Raw genomic sequence first — 19,934 nt, 5'->3', positions numbered from 1 at the left:
AAATGATGACAGCCAATATATAAAAGGAAAGTGCAGAAGCAGAGCATGTGTGTGTGTCTGTTGCTATTTATTCTCAGCCTGCGAGCACAGTCAGCATCCTAAGTAAAATTAGAGAGTTGTCCAACACAGATCTTCCTTGACTTCATGGGGTCACGTCCTGATAAACCCATCATAAGCTGAAAATACTGTAAGTCAAAAATGTATTTAATACACCTAACCTACCGAACATCATGGCTTAGCCTAGCCTGTCTTAAATGTGCTCAGAACACTTCCGTTAGGCTACAGTTGGGACAAAATCATCTAACACAGATCCTATTTGATAAAAAGTGTTGAAGGTCTCGTGTAATTTATTGAATACTGCACTGAAAGTGAAAACCAACATGGTTGTATGGATACAGAGTGGTTGTAAGTGTACCAGTTGTTTACCCTCGTGATCGCGGGGCTGACTGGGAGTGGCAACTCGCTGCCAGTGCCCAGCATCCTGAGAGAGGATTGTACTGTATATCGTTAGTCTGGGAAAAGACCAAAATTCAAAATTCAAAGCACAGTTTCTGCTAAATGCGTATCACTTTAGCACCATGGTAAAGCCAAAAAATTGTAAGTAGAACCATCATAAGTAGGAGACTGTCTGTATCTGCTTCACACACAGAGTAATTTTCTTTAAGACCAGTTCTTTTACTGTTTATATCAATTTCAAGCAACCAAACTAATGTATCTCTTGTCTCAGAACCTTGGCTAAGGTCACAAAGCTGATGAAGAAAAATGACAAGAACTCCTTATTCAAAAGGAAGTTTCTAGACTCATTCACGCAGTTAAAATATAGCCAGGTCAGTCCAGTAACTACTACCTCAGTCTTGACAAAGAAGCTAGAGATTTCTTGAGGAGAAGTTTTTGAAAGGAATTCACAGACACAGAGGGCAGTGGTGGCCCTGCTCCACAGCAGAGCCGAGAGGGTGCTTCTCCCACCCACCTGCAGCCAGGTAAGGAGCCCCAGGAGAAGGCTTCACAGACACTGAGGTTACCTGTAGGCCCCTCATTTTGCTTCCAAATGCTTGCTGAGCTAGGGGAAAAACTTCTAGGCCTAGCCCATGCTGCTACCAGAGCAGGAGGTTCTTGAGAGAGCACAACATGTTCCTGGGAATGCAGGGGCACACACGCAGAGTGAGACGGTTACATGTCCTTCTCCTGGATGTCTCTAGAAGAGGATGCCAGGAGGGCATCAGTGGGAGCAGGCTGCCCTTAGACAGTTGAAAGGGCAGGGAAGCAGGAGGGTCTCCATTCAGGGAAATCAGGCCCATGTCATTCTGAAGGACCCTACCAAGGGGGCTGCCTGCTGGGACAAGGAATTATAGCCAAAAGAGACTGTAGGTGTATAGTAGTTGCAGGAGCTAAAGGTGTGGTCAAAACAGAGTAGCCCAGGAGTGCAGCTCACAAAAGTACCCCAGAAGGGAAAGCAAGGATTTGAAAGTCTTTCAAAACAGAAGGCGTTTGCCAGACAAGTGGGAACACTACCAATGCCAGCTGAGCATAAAGGCCCCCTTTTTCCTCTCATTTGTGTGTTCCTTCCCTATCCCATCTTAAACATGCAGGAGGCAGAAGGTGTGGGGAAGGGATGGAGGTGGAGCAAGGAAAGTTAAATGTCAGACCAACCTCCCCCTCATTTTCCTAACTCCTGGTCCCCTGAGCTGTGGACCGGGCCTGAACAAGGGGGAGATAGAGGTTGCTGGTTGTTCCTGTTGTTGAGTAGGAGGCTATCAATCTAATGGTCCTTCCTGGTTGGGGTATATTGTTCTTCCTAGATCTGTAGATTCACATTTTTCATCAATCTTGGAAAATGATCTCTCTATGTATTATCTCTTCTTTATTCTGTCTATTCTTTCCTTCTAGAATTCTGATTAGATGTATCTTAGATGATCTCATTCAATATTCCATCTCTGTTATCTTCTCTTTAATATTTTCCATATCCTTAACTTCTGGGTAATTTTCTTGGGTATAACTCCTAGTTCACAATTCTCTCTTCAACTGTGTCTAATCTGCTGTTTGACCGATTTGTTAAGTTTTTATTTCAATTATTGTAGTTTTCCTCATTTCCAGAATTTTAATTATTAAAACACATTGTTGCTAACCATTTCTTGGTAATTGATAATCTTTGTGGTTGAATTTTTAATTTCTCTTATTAGTAACACATAGCTAGTCTATATTCTGACAATTGCAATGTCCAAAGTCCTTGTCCATCTAAATCTGTTGTCTGTTGTTTCTGCTAACTCTCTCAGTCACAGTACCTTGCTCTCTTGTGTTTGTTATCTTGGATTTGAACTCATTGCTTGATCTTAATCCATGGGGCATTGTGAGCCTAAACTGGGGGTTTTGGAAGCTTTCCTGCAGAGAGTATTCACTTCATCTTTTGCCAGAAGCCAGGGTGCATCACCAACTGAGGATTATTTCAGCCCCTGTTGGGAGTCTAGGCTCAGTTTGGGAGTCCCTGACTCTCCTGCCTGACCTTTGTCTGACTCCGTTTCCCCACAGAATTGCTGCTATCAGTTATTCCTGACAGACAACCTCCACCCCTCCTGGCTGCCTGCCTCCCTGCATAATCCCCAGTCCAGCTGGTTGTTGCTCTGGCCTGAACCTATGTTGAGAGCTTTGGAGAACTCTCTGACCTCTTGTGAGACCAGCAGTGTGTCAACTGCTGTGTCTCTTCCAGGCTTTTGCTGTTTGGCAAGGGGAGAGTTCCTTGAAGCTCTTAGGCTGCTGTCCCAATCGACATGTTTAGTCAATACTTATAGTCATAGAGAAGCATTTAAAACATATGTATACATCTTAGCAAAAATTCCTAACAACAAAATCGTGTTATTCTTGCCTTTGATATTGGTTGTTGCTGCCACTTCCTATGATCTTGGGCAAGTTACTTAACTTCCTGAAGCCAAAGTTTCCTCATCTGTAAATGGAAATGCCAATATCCACTTCGTTGAATAATTAAGTGAGATAGAGTGAAACAGCTGGCAAGGTGCCTGATACATACTTCCTTACAGATGGAAGCCCATTTCTGGTAATAAATTTGCCACTGCAGCAAAGATATAAGGTTTAAAAATCTGTAAGGATTTTTTTAAAAATTCAAATTAAAACTAATCTTATATAGCAGATTTGTACAGCAACATATTGCCTTTCTTCAGAAAAGTATTCATATTGCCCTGTGGAAAATTAACCACGGGTATGGAAGCTTGACTTTCTCAAAAGCCATGTGAAGTCTAGTCTGATGGAGCAAGGAGCAGGGCTGGAGTGAGGTAGGACATGAGTCAGAAGATGGGGCTGGGGCACAAATGTCACCGATGAGGCTCTGGAGCCAGGATCTCTGGCTGCACGTTCTGCAGTCTCTCTCACGTGTGCTGCACTGCTCTCCCACAGCCCAACGAAGCCCCCCAGCTCAGTGTTGCCTGGGGTCTGGGCGTTAGCAGGGCTGGGTCAGGAACCAGGACCAAAAGCAGGAACTGGGGGTCAGGAAGGCACTGGGTATGCTTCGGGGTTCAGACAGGCTTGGAGAAGCAGGAATGTCAAAGGTCGAGGCAGCAGAAGTGCAGGGCTTAGACAGCCAAAGGTCAGCAGTCCAGGGAAGAGACCGCAGACCGTCTGGCTTTCAGGCGAATGTTCTCTGCACTTCATGTATGTCTCCTGGTGGAGGTGACCCTGTGACCGCCAAGCTACAGAACTCTGCAGGCACAGCTCCTGCTGGGGCAAAGCTGTAGGAAGATGCAGGCGCACTTGCTGACCCTCTGGGACCAGCCAACACAACCTGTCTTGCTCTGGTGAGCCCTGCTATGCTGTCCTCAAAGGTACGTGGGGCCCTGTGAAATGGCACCATGGGCAGGTGCCTGTCAAATCACGCTCCTCTGACACTCAGCAAAAGCTGGAAAAGTCTGGGATGGAGCTCATGACCTTCAGTTCAATGCAAAGTGTTTTATTCTCACCTGGAGCCCATTTAGTTAATTCCTCAGGGAAGCCAAGGATCCCCTTTAGTCTTGGGGTCCCCGTATCTACGTCCTGAGGGGGAAGACACGGGAGCACATGGAAAGCCTGAGCTGAGCTGTGGGTGATTGGGGTGGTCTCAGGTTTTGCTGTGCTCCAACCGCACGGTGGAATCTACATTTCCCTATAAGCGGGGCAGAGGTCGTTGTCCAAGAGTCACACTTGTGACTTGGGGGAGGTGACAGGACTTAGAAAACCCCAGGGCTGATGATTCTCTTTCGCCCTGAGCACGACCACACCAAGTATGGACAACCTTGGCTGTGGAATTAAAGTCTGAATATGAACGACAAAAGTGAGAACAAAAGCATAATATGGATTTTAAGTATTGCCAGTGAGTTATTGTTCATCAGAAAGGAAATGCAGTTTTCCTACATCTGACGGGTGCACGCGAGCCTCCGGCTCTTAGAGCAGCGGGTCAGCTCTCCAGCTTTAACAAGCTCAGGGGTGCAGAGGCCAGACAAGTAGGAACCCTGGGAATTAAAAGTGCAAGAGTCAGCCACTTAAAAGCATTTCTCTAATCAGCTGGATTTTAGCTGATTTTGTGTATGTTAATGTGGTCCTGCTCTCATTTACTGTTGGTTGCATAAAGCATTAAGGCTTCTTTTTCTCATGAAGCGTCTAAACTAATTCTGAAGACAATTCTGAAAGCCTTTTTCTAAAACATTTAGGGAAAAGTGCCTACCAAGGTGATTATTTTGTAGAGAACAATATTTCTGTAGACGTATACTGCACCGTGTTCAGTTCCCCTCAGTACGTATGTGTTAAGCAGCCTGACGTGAGGGGTACAATGAAGAGGCCCCCAGTCCTCTGGAAGCTCATCACCTGGTGGGGGAGTCGGATATCAAGCAAATAAATGAACAATGATCGCGATTGCAACAAGTGCTGTGAAGGAATTGTTTTAGAAGCGGGCTTCTGTCAGGACAGGAGCTGGATAGCTCCATAGTCCTACCTCCTCTCTATATCATATGCCACACACCCACTCGCTGTCCTGTGAGGACCCACGACCCCGGTGGTAGGATGGGCTGGTGGATGGAGTAGAGGCAGTAAACAGCAGCTGAGAAGCTCTTCACTGAGCTCAGGACCCAAGACTGGAGAATAAGTCAGCGCCGCACTGAGGCAAGTAGTGGCCTGGCCTCGGGTATGTGTTACAGTGGGAGTTGTCTGCACTTCTCTGTGTGCTGTCTTGCCCATTCACTCTCATACTTTGTGCTGGCTACTGTACTCCTTTAGGTTGCCAGGACCAAGAAAACCCTCAGGCTGCCTCAAGTGATAGGTCTCAAGGTACAAGAGAGGAAGAAGGAAATGTCAATGGCCATGCAGCAACCTGGAGTTGGCAGGTGCCACTCAGCACCTGGCAGGAGCCTGGTGGCCACCTGCAGCTCTGGGGTACAGAACCACCCCAGTCATCATCCCCAGGGAGCAGGTACCCACCCACTGCTCCTAGCCAGGCCCCATCTCCAGTGTGGCTCGGCCACACTGATGCTGCCACTAACCAGCCTGGCTCCACCTCGTGGCTCTGACTGACTACCAAATTCTCTGTGCTCTGTCCCTGCAACCCCCTCTCAGTCTCTCCAAATCATTTAAGATCCTATTTTGTAAGATTCTCACTCCCTAAGATCCTCTGCCCAGCTGGGTTAGTCCTCATCCTGTATGGAGCGTCAGTTTTCAGCAGAGCTTTTGGGCATCAGGGTAGTTCCTGGGCAACTGTCCCATTCTCTGGGTCCAGTGCCCAGGGCTCCTGCTACCGCCTGCAGTGTCTTCATGCTAATGGGAAAAAGACTCCCCTCCAGGACAGACAGTTACAAAAGGGTCTGTCTCTGGATGGACAAATTCAAAAAGAAGTCCCTTCCCAAGGCTCTTGCACCTCCAGTCAAGGTGTGTCATTTTGCAGCTGGGTATGGCCTGGATTTCAGTCCCCGTTGCCCTGGGCTATGTGCCTTATCCAAGGTACAACCTTCACAGTCACATGCAGTGGCCCCGCAGGTGTGCATCCTTGGTCCAATCCGCTTGCTCACAGAGGTGCAGTCAGGCAGTACAAACACTCCCTCTGAGAAAGGATCCACACAGAAGGGAGCAGTGGGCCCGGAGACCACAGGAACTGCCTGACCTCCAAGTGTTGCCTTGAGGCAGGGAGATGGCGGTATACGGAGCCAGGCAGAGCTAGACACAGTGTGACTCACTGATGGATTAATTGGTGCCTTGTCTTTTTTTGCAGCAGTGGGAATGCACTTTCCATTCATCTGTAATGGAAAAAGGTATTCTTTCCTCTTGCCCTGGGCCTTTGGGTTCCAGAGTTGTGGGTTCCCTTGCCCTAGGGGCAAGATTTTTCTGTTTCAGGCAAGGTTGGGGTAAGTAACCCCCAAAATCACCCCAGCCCCAAGCTGCACAGCTCTTTATTTGAAATATCTAGGCTGGTATAACTTACCCAAAAGGGAGAGGAGGTGGAGGCTGCAAGGGGAAAAGGGTGAGGGTATTTGGGAAAGGCGACAGGTTTGCAAGGTCCAGGGGCGGCAGAGCCCTGCCCCATGCTCACTGAACTGCCCAGGGTTCAGGGCCCTGGATGGGGGAGGCTGCAGAGATGCCTGGGAACTCAGACTTGTCACCTTCGTCTTGGGAGCCATGGTGAAGCATGGCCAAGCTGAGGTGGGGAGGTTGATCCCACTGGCAGAGCTTTCCACTTCCAAATGATCTATGAAGGGCAGGACAGAAAGCACAGGCCACAGTGAATGCTGACCAGCAGCTCTGCGACAGAACACAGAGTGCACTCAGACTTGCAGGGACGTTGTTTGGGTTTATTTTAAACACATAGTGCCTTCCTTTGGTGGCAATTGTAAAATTTTATAGCAACTGAAAAGCTAGAATCTAAAGAACTATGATCTACAAGCAATCTATTTTTTGTGGCCAAATACTTCAAATAAATGTTTCCAGGTGCCAGCACCCCTTGTTACGGTTTGACTTCTAGACAAGGATAGATGGCTGGCATTTGGGCTCATGCAGATTCAAATTCATTTTAGAATCAGGCAATAGACGCAGCTAAGCCAAGTCTTCTCTCGACAGAAACAGACTGTAAGCTGTGAAAAAATTCTATGACGCCTCTGGCCCATTTTTCATGTGTAAGCCCTGGAGTGACCCCAGGGATGGGGAGGGAAAGCATGACAATCAAATAAAACCTGGCTCCAGGTTATCACTCACTCCCGATGTTGAGTGGTCACTTGGAGCCGAATCTGGTTTAGTTTAAAAAAAAAGAAAGGGAGCATTTTCCACCCCTTGGGAGTCATGGGGCAAGTCACAGCTGTTACACCTGCTTTCTACCACCAGCTCCTGAGTCCGCACAGCATCATGTCTTGCCTGAACCACTTCCAATAACTCCCTTGCCGAGCATGACTCTCATGCAGTGCCCTCCAGTACATTCTCCACACTGGAGCAGAGCGAACTTTTCAAGTTCAGATGTGATCTTCTCAACAGCCCTGTGCTTCTTCCCATTAAATTCCTCTTCAATGGCTTCCCATCGCTCTGAGCACAAAGACCCACATCCATAATGTGGTTTACAGGGTCCTACATACTCGGCTTCATTTTGCTCCACAATCCACCTCACTCTCTGAGTTCCATCTCATCACTTTCTTCTTTTCTCTTGAAAACACCCAAATCCCTCCCATCTCGAGCCACTGATACACACCATCCCTCTCCGTGAATGCCTCCCCTCCCCATTGAATGCACATTCCCTATCAGGCCTCTTGTCAACCCGCACTTCCCCAGGCCTTTCCAGAACCTGCTGCCTGGGTCAGATCCCATATTTATTCCACATCCTCAAGTGAGATGTACTTGTTCTTCATGCACGTGTCACAGTTGTAAGTACACATTGGCGATATGATTTCATTAATGTCCTTCCCCACAAACTCTAAAAGCCACTTAGACAGGGACCTCCATCAGCATTTGGATCTCCAGCCTTTACTCACTGCCAAGCCTTCTATCTCTCATGCTGTGGCTGGAATAACCAGGTCTTCTATACCTTGGTCAAATGAATGAGTGAGTAAGCAGAGAACCATGGGCATTTATCACCAGTGGCCCCTAGGCACTGCCGAGAAACCTTAGGATCCAGACAGGCTGAAAACAAAAGGCTGTATGACCTCTAAGGACCCCTCAGGGCACAGAACTCTATGACTACAAGGGAGGATTTCTAGGAAAAAGACTGACGGAAAGGAACACACAGGAAATAGGCTATCGCAGGGGAGAAAACAGAAACATGGCTGAAGGGTGTTCTTCTTCCCCAGCTGTTTGTGGTGATTTCCGTCTCACCATTGAGGTCCAGGACTGGTCTTATTTATCTCTGTATCCCCAGCACTCAGCATCTCACGTGTGGCGGAAAGTAGGTATGCAATAAACACTTGTTGAATGAAAAGAGCAAGGCATCACTTAGGAAGATATGAAGGCAGTGACATTATTCTTCATTATTAAGTTAAATTTTATGTTAATAATTGATGTGGTCATTGAATTCTTTCATTGTGATTTCATTAACTGTTCAGCAAAGCATGTGTGTGTATTAACTTCCCGGCCTCTCTCATGTAATCAAACGTAATGGCTTGAAAGGGTTTGCGATGACAAGGTTAGGAAGGCTCTGTGCCCTCGGTTCAGCTGTCTGCAGTGCTGGCAGGCAGTGAGGGCTCACACATCCCGGGGCAGCTGTCTTCCTGTCCCGCCTGCCTGCTAGGCGCCTCCCACTCCCTCCACCGGCACTTCCCCTCAGCTCAGCCCTTATCCTGACTTCAGTCACGGATGCAGCAACCACTTCAAGATGGAAACACACAGAAGCTTTGGAAGCCACCAGCTCTGTTTCTGTGAAAATATATTTATTTAACTTAAGGATTTACCTCAACTCAGTTTGACCCACTTTGTTCAGAAGTGTCTGTCACTATCTTCTGGGTGGTTCTTTAACGGAGTTTCGGTAGAGTTTATCTGACTGACTTGCTACTCAGAGATCCAGAGCCAGGGGTCTGAACTTACAAACACGTGGTTGGGCGTTGGTGGTTGCCAGGGTTGCTCTGTTAACCTCCAGTTCCCTAAATGACCTGTAACTACAGGCCTCTGCTCATGCCGTTCCTTCACCTGGAATACTCTCTCTTGCCTTCCTTGCCTAAATAGGCTCGGCTCATCTTTGGGTTTCCAGGTTAGACTGTGTTTCCTTCCAGAAGCCTTCTGGGATCCTCTAAGCCTGTGTGAGCAGATGTCCTCTGAGCTCCCAGCACCCCGTGGTTTACCCCAGAACAGTTCTCAACACACCAGCTTTATTTATTTCTATCCCCCATTAGACCTACAGCTGAGTGAGGGCAGGGGCTGTGTCTTAGCTACTGTCCCAGGACCTAAAATAATACCCGGCACACAGAGACTTCATGGATGTTTGCTGACTGTCAGATGAGCAGGTGTGCTCTTCCTGAAAGAGGCTCCCTGAGACACAGGGAGTGGACAGAGCCCAGTGTTTACCTTGGGGCCAGAGGTTCGGGACTAACCTGCAGTTGAGGGCTAGCCTGGAGTTCTCCCTACAGGTGTAGACAATCAGTTCAGCAAAAAGTAGCCTTTTTGCTTGTTATTTCATCAGAAACCTCCTTTATAACAATTTTTATTTTGCCATATACATTGATGACTCTTTAAATGCTTATTCCCATTAACCATAATAAAAATAACAAATAAAGTCAATGATGAAAAGACAGAAACCATTTAGCTATAAAAATGTCATACCCACTTGATTAACATAACTACATATTAAGATAGCACATCTTATTAGTTGTAACTAGATTTTTCCAAGAAGAGTGACTCTCACAGTTGCCGTTTAATTTAAGCACCTTTCGGGAGATGATTTATGTAAAGTTTGAGTGTTTTTTAAAAACACACTCCATTCACATCCAATGTTTAAGCGAAACTTCTCTGCAGTAGATTCCATCACAGCCTGCTGGCACTTTACAATTCAAATAACTTGAATTTGAAAATTCAATTTGAGTATCTAGCCTGGAGGCTAGATAAGACCATTTTCATAACTTTAAAGGGAAGGAAATTTCTGTCCTTCTGCACATGTTCCAACTGGGCACTCACCTTTCAAGAGGATGCTGTTCCTCAGGTTGATTCAACACACACAGTGGGGTGTGGGACGTGTAGGGTGAGGCAGGAGTGCGCTCCCAGAAGAAGCCCCGCTCAGGACCCTGGTCCCCTACCAGCATCCTTTCTGTCGTCAGGACACAGGACATATTGTGTTGATAACAACATCCTCACCCTTTTAACATCAAGCGATGGTGACATCTGGGTTTTTTCACACACAATCTACATTTTGTGTCATTTGTAAAAACTTTTGGAAATGAGCATGGGCATTGCTCACAGGCACACAGACAGGAGGTCGGCATCATGCTGGCGAGCAAACACACTGCCTACGGGGTCCGGAGGACCATCACTATCTGGGATTTCTTCCGAGATTCTATGCATTTCCCCTCTGAGGAGGGTCGGAATGGTTTTCATTGTTACAGATGGAGCTTTCAGGGAAGACAGATTCAAAACTCGCTCTTCTCATCTAGAGAACGTCATTACAGCCTCACTGCCCTTAAGAAAAACTGACCTGTGAGCTGCAAATAACGGCATGGGGTTTGTACCACCGGAAGAGAGCCTCTGCTCCTTCTGATGTTTATTGAATTTCAGCTGCGTTGTTGTGTTGGGGCTGCAGGTACTGAGCAGGTGCAGCATTTCCAAGATCTGGAAACCCCACATCTGCTCTCTAGGGAGTGACATGCACATAAATCCTGCAGAGAAACAAGGAGGCATTGGAACGTGGAAAGTGCAAAAGAGGGAGAGGCTGTGATCACAGGAAGCCACGCTGTGAGGGCAGCGGGCCCCTCACTCTCCAGCCAGACCCAACCCTCGGCTCCATCCCTGCGCCTGATGCCCACCCAGCCCCTCCGCCCACCCTGATGCTCTTCCTGCCACAAACTCCTGCCCCACCTCCCATGTTAGCAAAAATGACATCTCAGAAATCCTTTCGTCATGACAGCCCCCCAGGCCTAGACCAGGTCCCCTTATTAGTCCCTCCTGGTGTCTGCCTACCTCAGTGATGTGGTCAGATTGAGAGAACCCAGGGCCGTGTCACTGTCATGGGTCTCAGTCTTCCTGTAACCTCACTCTCGTCTTTAATTCATTCTGCATTGTTTGCAGTGTTCTTACCATTTCTCCTGGGATTCACTGAGCTGGGGTCCCTTCTGCCATCTTCCCTCAACCTGGCTAACTCCTTCCTATGCTTCAAGACCTTTGAGACATACACTAAGTACGACTCTCTTGTGGAAGCTTTCCTAGCACCCGCCTGTCCCGATCAGAGCAGCACCGGCTGTGTCCCTCCCTAGGCACCGTGTATGCCTCTGTCACCACCGCTCTGAGCAAAATGAAGCTCGGTCCCTGGCTTCTGCGTATGTCCCTCCACCGCCCTCCTCCTGTAAACTCCAGTACCGTAACCCAAGACCTACCACAGGGTAGGTACTCTGCAATCACTCTTGAATAAATGACGTCATCTCGTCTAACAACTTTGGGATCAAATGAGAAAATGAAATGCGAAGATGAGCAGTTTCTTGACTATGGTCACAGGGCTAGTCGGTTGCAAAGCTGAGACTAGAAGCTGAGAGTCTTTGGAGGGTCATCCCCATGCCTTTTTCCCTGTGTCTGTTGGTAGTCAATTCTAGGACGTTTTCAGTGGAATAACGTTTAAGGGAAGACTGGATATATAAAGAGATTTAAGCAGGCTCAAATGAGGATCCAAATAAACATTCATAATATGGATCATTCTGAGCTGTAAACCTAGCCCTATAGATTCGAGAACAAACCATCATTCAGGGTTTGTAACTTGAGTGTGTGAAAAAGAAGACAGAGAGTCCTTGTGGCCAGATTATGAATTGAGGTCGTGAGAGAGGGCGTGTTCATTCACTCCATTCCCTCACTCGCCTCGTGTTCATTGAATTCCTATTATATGCCAAGCACGGGTTAGGGGTGTATAGCCTAGTGGCAGAAGGTGGAGAAGAGGACAGATAATTTCAGTTTGTGTGGTAAGTGCTAGAGCGACATGAGGTGTCCTGGGAGCACAGAAGGGGGCACTTGGCACTCAGTCATTATTTTTAAATAAATAAAATCAGCTGGAGAGTCGGGATGGCTTCCTGCAGGGCTGGTACCCGAGTGGAGACTCGGAGACTGTGTAGCCCTTAGGGGGAAGCAGGGAGAGAAGCGAGAAGTGTGTTCTAGGCAGGGGGCAGAAGACACAAAGGCCTGGACATGTAGGAGTGTTTTGGGCCTTGGTCCGGTTTGCAGACTAGGATGCGGGTAGAGGGAGAGTGGGGGGTCACAAGGCTGGACAGGCAGGGGAGACCAGAACGGGAAAGGCCTTAAAGCCATGGAAGGCCCTTCTCAGCTCAGGTTGAGCTCTGGTGACTTGGGGGATGTCTGTTGCTCTGTTCTGCCCCAGAACATTCTAACGCTAGAGGGTAATTGCTCAGTGTGTGTGTGTATGTGTGTGTGTGTGCACGTGTGAGAGAGAGAGAGAGCAGGAGCAGGATGGGAGTGCAGGGGTATGGGGGAGAATGCTAGCACGGCTCTAGCACCGTTGACTATTCCTGATAGCTAAATGTTCCTGAGCAGAAGTTCACAAGATGACGGCGTCCCTCGGCAGAAGAACTATCGAATGGCCAAATGGTTCTAGACGCACCCCCTTCATTAGTCAACATTTGTCATGTTTGAATATAATTCAGGGTGTTTGAAACAGGTAGTCATTGCATAATTTTTTTTAAAGGTTTTATTTTTTTCCTTTTTCTCCCCAAAGCCCCCCGGTACATAGTTGTATATTCTTCGTTGTGGGTCCTCCTAGTTGTGGCATGTGGGACGCTGCCTCAGCGTGGTTTGATGAGCAGTGCCATGTCCGCTCCCGGGATTCGAACCAACGAAACACTGGGCCACCAGCAGCAGAGCGCGCGACCTTAACCACTCGGCCACAGGGCCAGCCCCGTCATTGCATAATTTTTATATTTATAAAATGCTTGTGGAAATTCAAGACATTTTACCATTGCTTTAGACTACTTTTTTTCTTTAAAAAATATGTACACGCTTAGAAACTATTCTAGATGGAAGCTCATGACAGAATTCATTGTAAACCCTGGCCTTTCTGTGACAGGCAAGGCCATGTCAGTTCCTGAAATGTGCTCTTTCCAGCTGTTATGCTTAAGGCGGAGATCGTGCGCCCTGGGCTGATCCTGAGTTTTATGTGCTTTTCTGTGCCTTTCATGCCTGCTGTATTTTGGTTTTGTTTTTATTTTCCCAGATCCCATGTCTGTGACATAATTTATTTTAAAATTCTGGAAAGTTTAATTTTTAAATTGAAACAAAATTTTCAGACATTGATTTCATAGCTTTCTGACAAAGATTGCCTATACGTCATGTCACTGTGGTTATAGGCTTGGACAGTGTTCTTTTTAAGTTATAATGTGAGTTTTCTGGGTTTCCCTTTTCCTTGAAGAGCGTGCTGCCCTCGCCGCAGCCGCAGGGAGCTCGGAGGCGCCCTCCCACCCCCCCCCCCCCCCGACTTCTGAGCTTTCTCGGGCAGGAGGCATCTGCAGCCGGGGGTCTGGCCTCTAACCCCACTCTGGAGCTTGTTTCTAAACGAGCCATTTTCTCAGTCCATGTTGCCCTAAAATGTGCAAGGGACCTGGATTCCTGCACTTATCAAAGTCCTGTTAACCTACAGCTAGTTAGTGCGGCTAACCGTTAATAAAGGTTTGGAGAGTGTGGAGATAATAGAGAATTAGAGTAAATAAACAAGTCAAACAAATAAATAAAATGACAAGAAGAAGAAAACAATCCCAACCAGGAAACAGCTTAAAACAGCCACTTAATCTCAGCAATTGCTCCTGTGGCCTAATCTGACACTCACCCCCTTGTCTTCACAGCCACCTCCCACTGCTGTCTCAGGGGACAACTGAACATCCCTGCTAAGGGTTCCGCACTCAGTGCCAATGTGTGTGGGGTTTTTCCCTCACACCAACAAGGAAGCTCCGACACCAGCCTCCCGTCCTAGAATTCAACTCGATTATCACACTACCCACCCGGAAACAGCATCAGATCCCACCAGCTAAGGGCTCAGCCCCACGAGACCGCCCTCCACTTCAGAGGCCAGTTGCAGGTCCAGGTTGTTGGGGCCCCATGGCTCCCTCCTTGGGCTCGCTGGACTCAGGAAAACAGTTTACTCACTAGATTACCAGTTTATTACAAAGGATAATGAAGGATACGAATCAACAGCCAGATGAAGAGACACAGAGCAAGCCATGTGGGAAAGGGCTCAGGGTATCCATGCCCGTGAGAGCGCCACTCTCCCAAAACCTCCACGTGTTCACCAACCGGGGAGCTCTCCAAACTCTGTCACTTCGGGTCTTTACGGAGGCCTCAGCACACAGGCACGACTGATTAAATCATCGTCCACTGGTGATGGATTCACCCTCCAGCCCCTTTCCTCTCCCCAGAGGCAGGGGGCTGGGACTGAAAATTCCCACTCTCTAACTATGTGGGTAGTTCTCCTGGCAACTGGCCCCCCATCCTTAGGTGTGGTCCCAAAGTAACCTCATTAACACAACAAAAGATCCCTTTGTCACTCTCATCACTTAGGAAATTCCAAGGCTTTTACCTCTGTGCCAGAAGCGGGGATAAAGACCAAATACGTATTTCTTATTATAAATCATAATATCACCCAGCTAACTGACAGCAGCCAGAGCGCCAGCAGGAAGCTGATAGAGGATGAAAGCGTTTGACTGAAGACAGTTTAATGAAGGGGCTATTCACAGGGGCAAAGGGAAGTAACAGCAGGTGGTGAAGTCCCCAGGGATTAGCAATGGCGGGAGGCGGTTACTACCCCTGGGTCTGACCAGTGTTGCCAGAACCTGGTGAGGACTGCAGCCACAGAAGGGGCCCCGTGAGGAGCCGAGGCTGCACAGAAAGGCAGCCCACACTGGGCCCTTGGGGGCAGGTAGGGATTGGGGGCAGGGGGTGTGATACACACGTACATCTCTCTTTCCTCTCCTCCTCTTTTTTCCTGCAGGTACCTCCTGTCATCTGAGCCCAGTGACAGCCACAGGGCAGGGGAGCCTGGGAGATGCACTCCTGGAGGCCAGCTTCCTTGGACACAGAACAAGCAGAGAGGGAGGAGCAATGTGGGCCAAGAAGACGATGAAATATACCAGTGTGTTTGTTGTACAGGAGGTTTAACTCCCTCTTTGTATGACCTTCTCCCAGGCTTGTCCTATATTTGTGGTCCTTGAACAAAATCTCATCAAGTATTTTTTTCCCCCAAACTAAAGATCAGCTCTCTCCCTAGGAGGAATTCTGCTATATGTCTAGAGCAACTGGTTCAAATCACACCAATGTAACAATATTTGTTCCTCCACGCTTCCTAACGTTCAGAGCATCACCTGTCTACACAATCTTTTACCTGTGTTTTTTAAATGGTCTTGTTGAAAACCACACACACACACACACACACTCACGCCCTGAGCAGCCAATGGCCATCTTAGCTTTCTGACACACATCTGGTGTGTTCTCTAGCTCACTAGCGAGTGTCTCTCACTGTCTTTGTTTATGAATACAGAGAATACAGAGAAGGGGAGACGCTGATCATCATGTCTGATACGTGTGGGTATTCGCTGCCCTGCTTCCCAGGGAGGCTCCTCTTGCCCCCTCCGCCCCTCTGGGGTCAGAATAGCTCCGGCTGCAAGCCCACCTGTGACCCAGTACCCACCCTTGCTGTGAGAAAGAGATGTGAGGGTCGCTGACTCCTGATTATGGACTTCCCTAATCCCTGCAGAGGAGTTAACATAAGATTGGAAAGGAAACTCAGTGACAAAGTAGGCAATTTTTTTTCCATGAGCAGTAAGTTCTTGCTGACTTGTCCCCCTGACAATGATTTGGCTCTGGAGGATGTGCCGGGGCTGTCAGCTAATGATATGGTGGGAAGGATTTAAAATGTCATTATTCCGCTCCTGTGAAGAAAATAGTTAAGGTCAATTATTCAAAATAAAATAAATAGAAAAAAACATTATTATCAGAGCAGAGGTATAACTAACGAAACTGCCTCCTGTCACAAAAGGATCTCCTCTTTTCTCCTTTCCCCTCCTAGAGCCACAGAGTTCGGTCACAGGAGGGGGAAGCCAGGAATCGGGGCCTTGCTGGAGAGGCGGGAGGTGGCGCGTCTTCCCCTGTAAGGAGGCTGGGGCAGCCCTTCGTCCACAGCTGAAGGCAGGATGCCTGCCCCAGGCTGCTCACCTTCCTCTGCCCTTTGTATTGGAGGGGGAGCCGGTGTCTGTTGAGGGTGAGGTGGGAGGCTGGCTCTTAAGGAAAATAAGGTTGCAGCTGAGAGAGAGCTGCCCTGGGACCGGTGATTCCCAAAGCAGAAAAGCCCGTGTCAGAGAATTTGCATCCTGATCACTGCTCCGCCACAGGCTCCATCTGTCAGTCCGTCTGTCCGTCTGTCCGTCTGTCCCCCCACCACCCTCCTGCCCCCCATCTCTGAGTCAAGGCAATGCTTTAGGTTAGTTTTCTTACTAGATCAAGACAGAAGCAGAATGAGCAGATATGACCTCTGCAGGCTTGGTGCCTGCATTCTATGACAGAAGATGACGTAGAAAGACAGTAAGAGCATCCGTATGTACCCACCTTCACTCTCAGCATCAATAGCTTCACCTCTGGGTAAAGATACTGTCTGACCTACCCACATGGATGATGAGATAAACGACATTAAGTATCTCCTGAAAGGGACAAGGTCCTATCTAGCAATGCTGTGGGGTTTCTCCTACAGCACTTGTGTGACCTGCTGTATTCATTTGACACTTTTTAAAGTTATTTATCCTCTAGAGGTCTCAGTTTCCTCATCTGTAAAATGGGAGTGTTAATAGTACCTACTTCACGGGGTTATGGTGAAGTTTGAATACGTTAACATATGTAAAGCTCTTAGAACAGTGCCATGATTATCTGTATTAGCCAGAATAGTTGGGCTACTTAACGTGTAGGAATTTACTTCCCACTCACACAGTCTTCTGAGGATCCAGTGACTCTCCAAGGCCGCTCCCTTCCAGGTGGTGACTAAGGGATCCAGGCAGGCTGCATCTTGTGATAGACAAAGGCGAGAGGATCTTTCAGAGAAGAGAGACATCCTAGGCAGCCTTCCTCTCTGGGATCCCTGTCCACTTTCCCATGCATCTGTGAGAAATGCAGGTGTAACCCACACAGCCTTGGGCTTGACATGATGAGACAGTAAGTTTACCAAACCAGGTTCGTTTCTGCCCACCGCCCAGAAAGCCAAACACCAAGACGACGAGATTGCAGCAGAGAGAGGGTTTACTCACAAGGCAGCCAAGTGAGGAAATGGGAGAATGAGTCTCAAATCTGCCTCCCTGAAAATAGGGACTCAGGGATATTTATGGGATGGGGGCAAGGTGATCTGAAATGTAGAGGTAGGTGATTGGAGCTGAGGAGAGGTGAGGTAATTGATCATCTGCACAAGCGTGGTCAGATTTCATGCCTCTTCATAGGACCCATGTTCACAAAATGGTGGCCTTAGAATGATCTGAGGGTGGAGTTTTTAGCCTCTTGACGTCAAAAGGTCACTTATCAGACATCTGTGTGGCCCCAGTTGATGAGTTGGTGGTCTCAATTGGCCTGAAGTGGACAAGGAGTTCTAATTCCTTAAAAGCAGCTTGCAAACCCATTACCATGGTGACCCAGGCTCTGGGGAGATGTTAGCTATAGGAGCCTAGTGGGAGTCAGATAGCATAGTGCCTAAGCAGCACAGTTAATAATGGGTGTGTTAAACAGCTAGAAGCTATAATCAGTAATTGCAAAAAGGAAAAAAACTTTAGTTGCTGGCTACTTAATCATCAATGGCTAACTGTCTGCCGGGTTCAGTAAGACCTAGGAGCTCAGCTCTCTTGGTAGATGTTCAGGACTCTTGCACAGAAGGATCATGATGTATAGATTCCGGACAGTCGGAACCCTGCTTTCAGTTCCAACTCCAAGCAGGGAGAATGGGTTTCCTCCCACCCCACCCACCCACCACACTCCAGCCCTTCTGTCATTGTAACAAAGCGCCAATCCAGAAGGGCAGCAACAGCCCTCGGAGAAGAAACTGCTGTCATGGCAAACGAAGCATAGGCCCAGACACAGGCACTCAGATGAGAGAGGCAGAGGCACAGAAGCCGGGGCACCTCTAGCCTTTGGAAGCTCACATCCAGGCAAAGCAAAGCCCTCCTTAGAAATCAGGAAAGACTCTACGCTTGCAAATACTACTGTAAGCAAGCATATGAGCAATTGCTAAGACTTCGTAATTAGGGTGCAGAATGCTGAAGTGGATGTTCTAGGACAGATATCTTGGCGTGAGAGCATCTACACGCAAAATAGGGAATCCAGGCTCGACTACAACTGTTTCTGCAGCCACAGAGATGACTGAGTATCAGGGAGACAGGACTGGAAATTCAGTGAGCGCTTGTAATGCACTATAAGTGCTTTTGGTGTAAAAACTCTCTGAATTCTCACAACAACTAATGAGGCAGGTACTGCTTTTATTCTTATAGATATATAGAGAGAGAGAGGCTACCCAATTTTCCCCAGGTCTGGAGCAAATTTGGATACGACATTAACTTTCTCAAGACCACGGCTCAGTCAGGCTCAAGGCTTTCCCTCTCCCGGTGGGTGATGTGCGACAGCGCCCTCTGGGCACCTCTACAGAGTGCCGCGGATGGAGAGGCCCTCCCTGCTGGCGTACTTCCATCAGGGTTCTGGCCTGGTGAATTTCAGTAGTAGCTTTTCCCATCTGATGCACCAAATAATGTACAAATTATTAATGTTATTTTCTAGTGCAGAATTTAGTACAAATTATCGTTGTTTCCCTCACCCATGAAGAGAACCGGAGCACTTTCACAGCCAGAAGCAATTTCCATTCAGTTGGACCCTAAGCCCCTCACCTGTGTCCTGCGCATGATGCTCCTGTGAGGGTCTGAAAGCTGGGTGGGTCATACCCACAGCCTCAGGCCAGGACGGATGGATGGATTCCCGCCACAATGCACATGGAGAGGCCGCTGGGGCCTGGAAGCCATTGCCTCTCCCTAAAAGTCTCTTTTTCTATCTCAGAACAATTCAGAGAGCAATTTAGGTCCAGGGAGAGCGCCATTAAACACCATCTAAACCCTCCATAGGCCGGGAGGGGAGGGGTCTGGCCTGACACAGCCTATGTTTATCAGAATTTCAGGCAAGTCTGGGCTTGTGTGGACATTTATAGCACAGGCTGCCAGGTGCCTATTTATGTGACAGAACAAGGGCTCTGCTGGGACAGAGCAAACCCAAGGGAAGGAGTTCCGTGCACTAGGACAATGCTAGCTAGTGGGCTGTTGGGGGCACAGCAGGACCCCAATCCTATTTTGTCCTCCTGCCTGGCCCCATGAACTTGTTCCACTCTGAGCCCTGGGGAAGGCGTGTGGGCAAAACCAGGAAGAACAGTCCCCACAAAAGTCATGGGGAATTTGGAGACTGACACAGGGAGAAGGAGTCTCCCTGAATTGGCAAAGATCCCAGTCTGATTTGATGCGCTGACTCCAGAACACTCTATACTACAGCATCGGCAGTACGAGAGGGTTTGGGCTCACAGCGGAGGCTCACTGGGGAGCCTGGTGCTGATCATGTGGACTAGGCATCAGCAGGCGCAGGAAACGGCAGCTTTGCTGTGCTGGGAGGTGCTTTTCTGTGATTTTGCAGGGGCTCTCATTGGCTTTTGGGCACATACATAGTATCAGAGACCTGAGCAGCAGCCACTGCAAGGACCTCCCCTATAAGAAGAAAAAAATGGCAGGGTTGAGGACAGAAGCCAGAGT

Source organism: Equus quagga, chromosome 6 (genome assembly GCF_021613505.1).
Source record: "Equus quagga isolate Etosha38 chromosome 6, UCLA_HA_Equagga_1.0, whole genome shotgun sequence".
NCBI classification, from domain to species: domain Eukaryota; kingdom Metazoa; phylum Chordata; class Mammalia; order Perissodactyla; family Equidae; genus Equus; species Equus quagga.
This window is presented reverse-complemented; position numbering follows the sequence as displayed.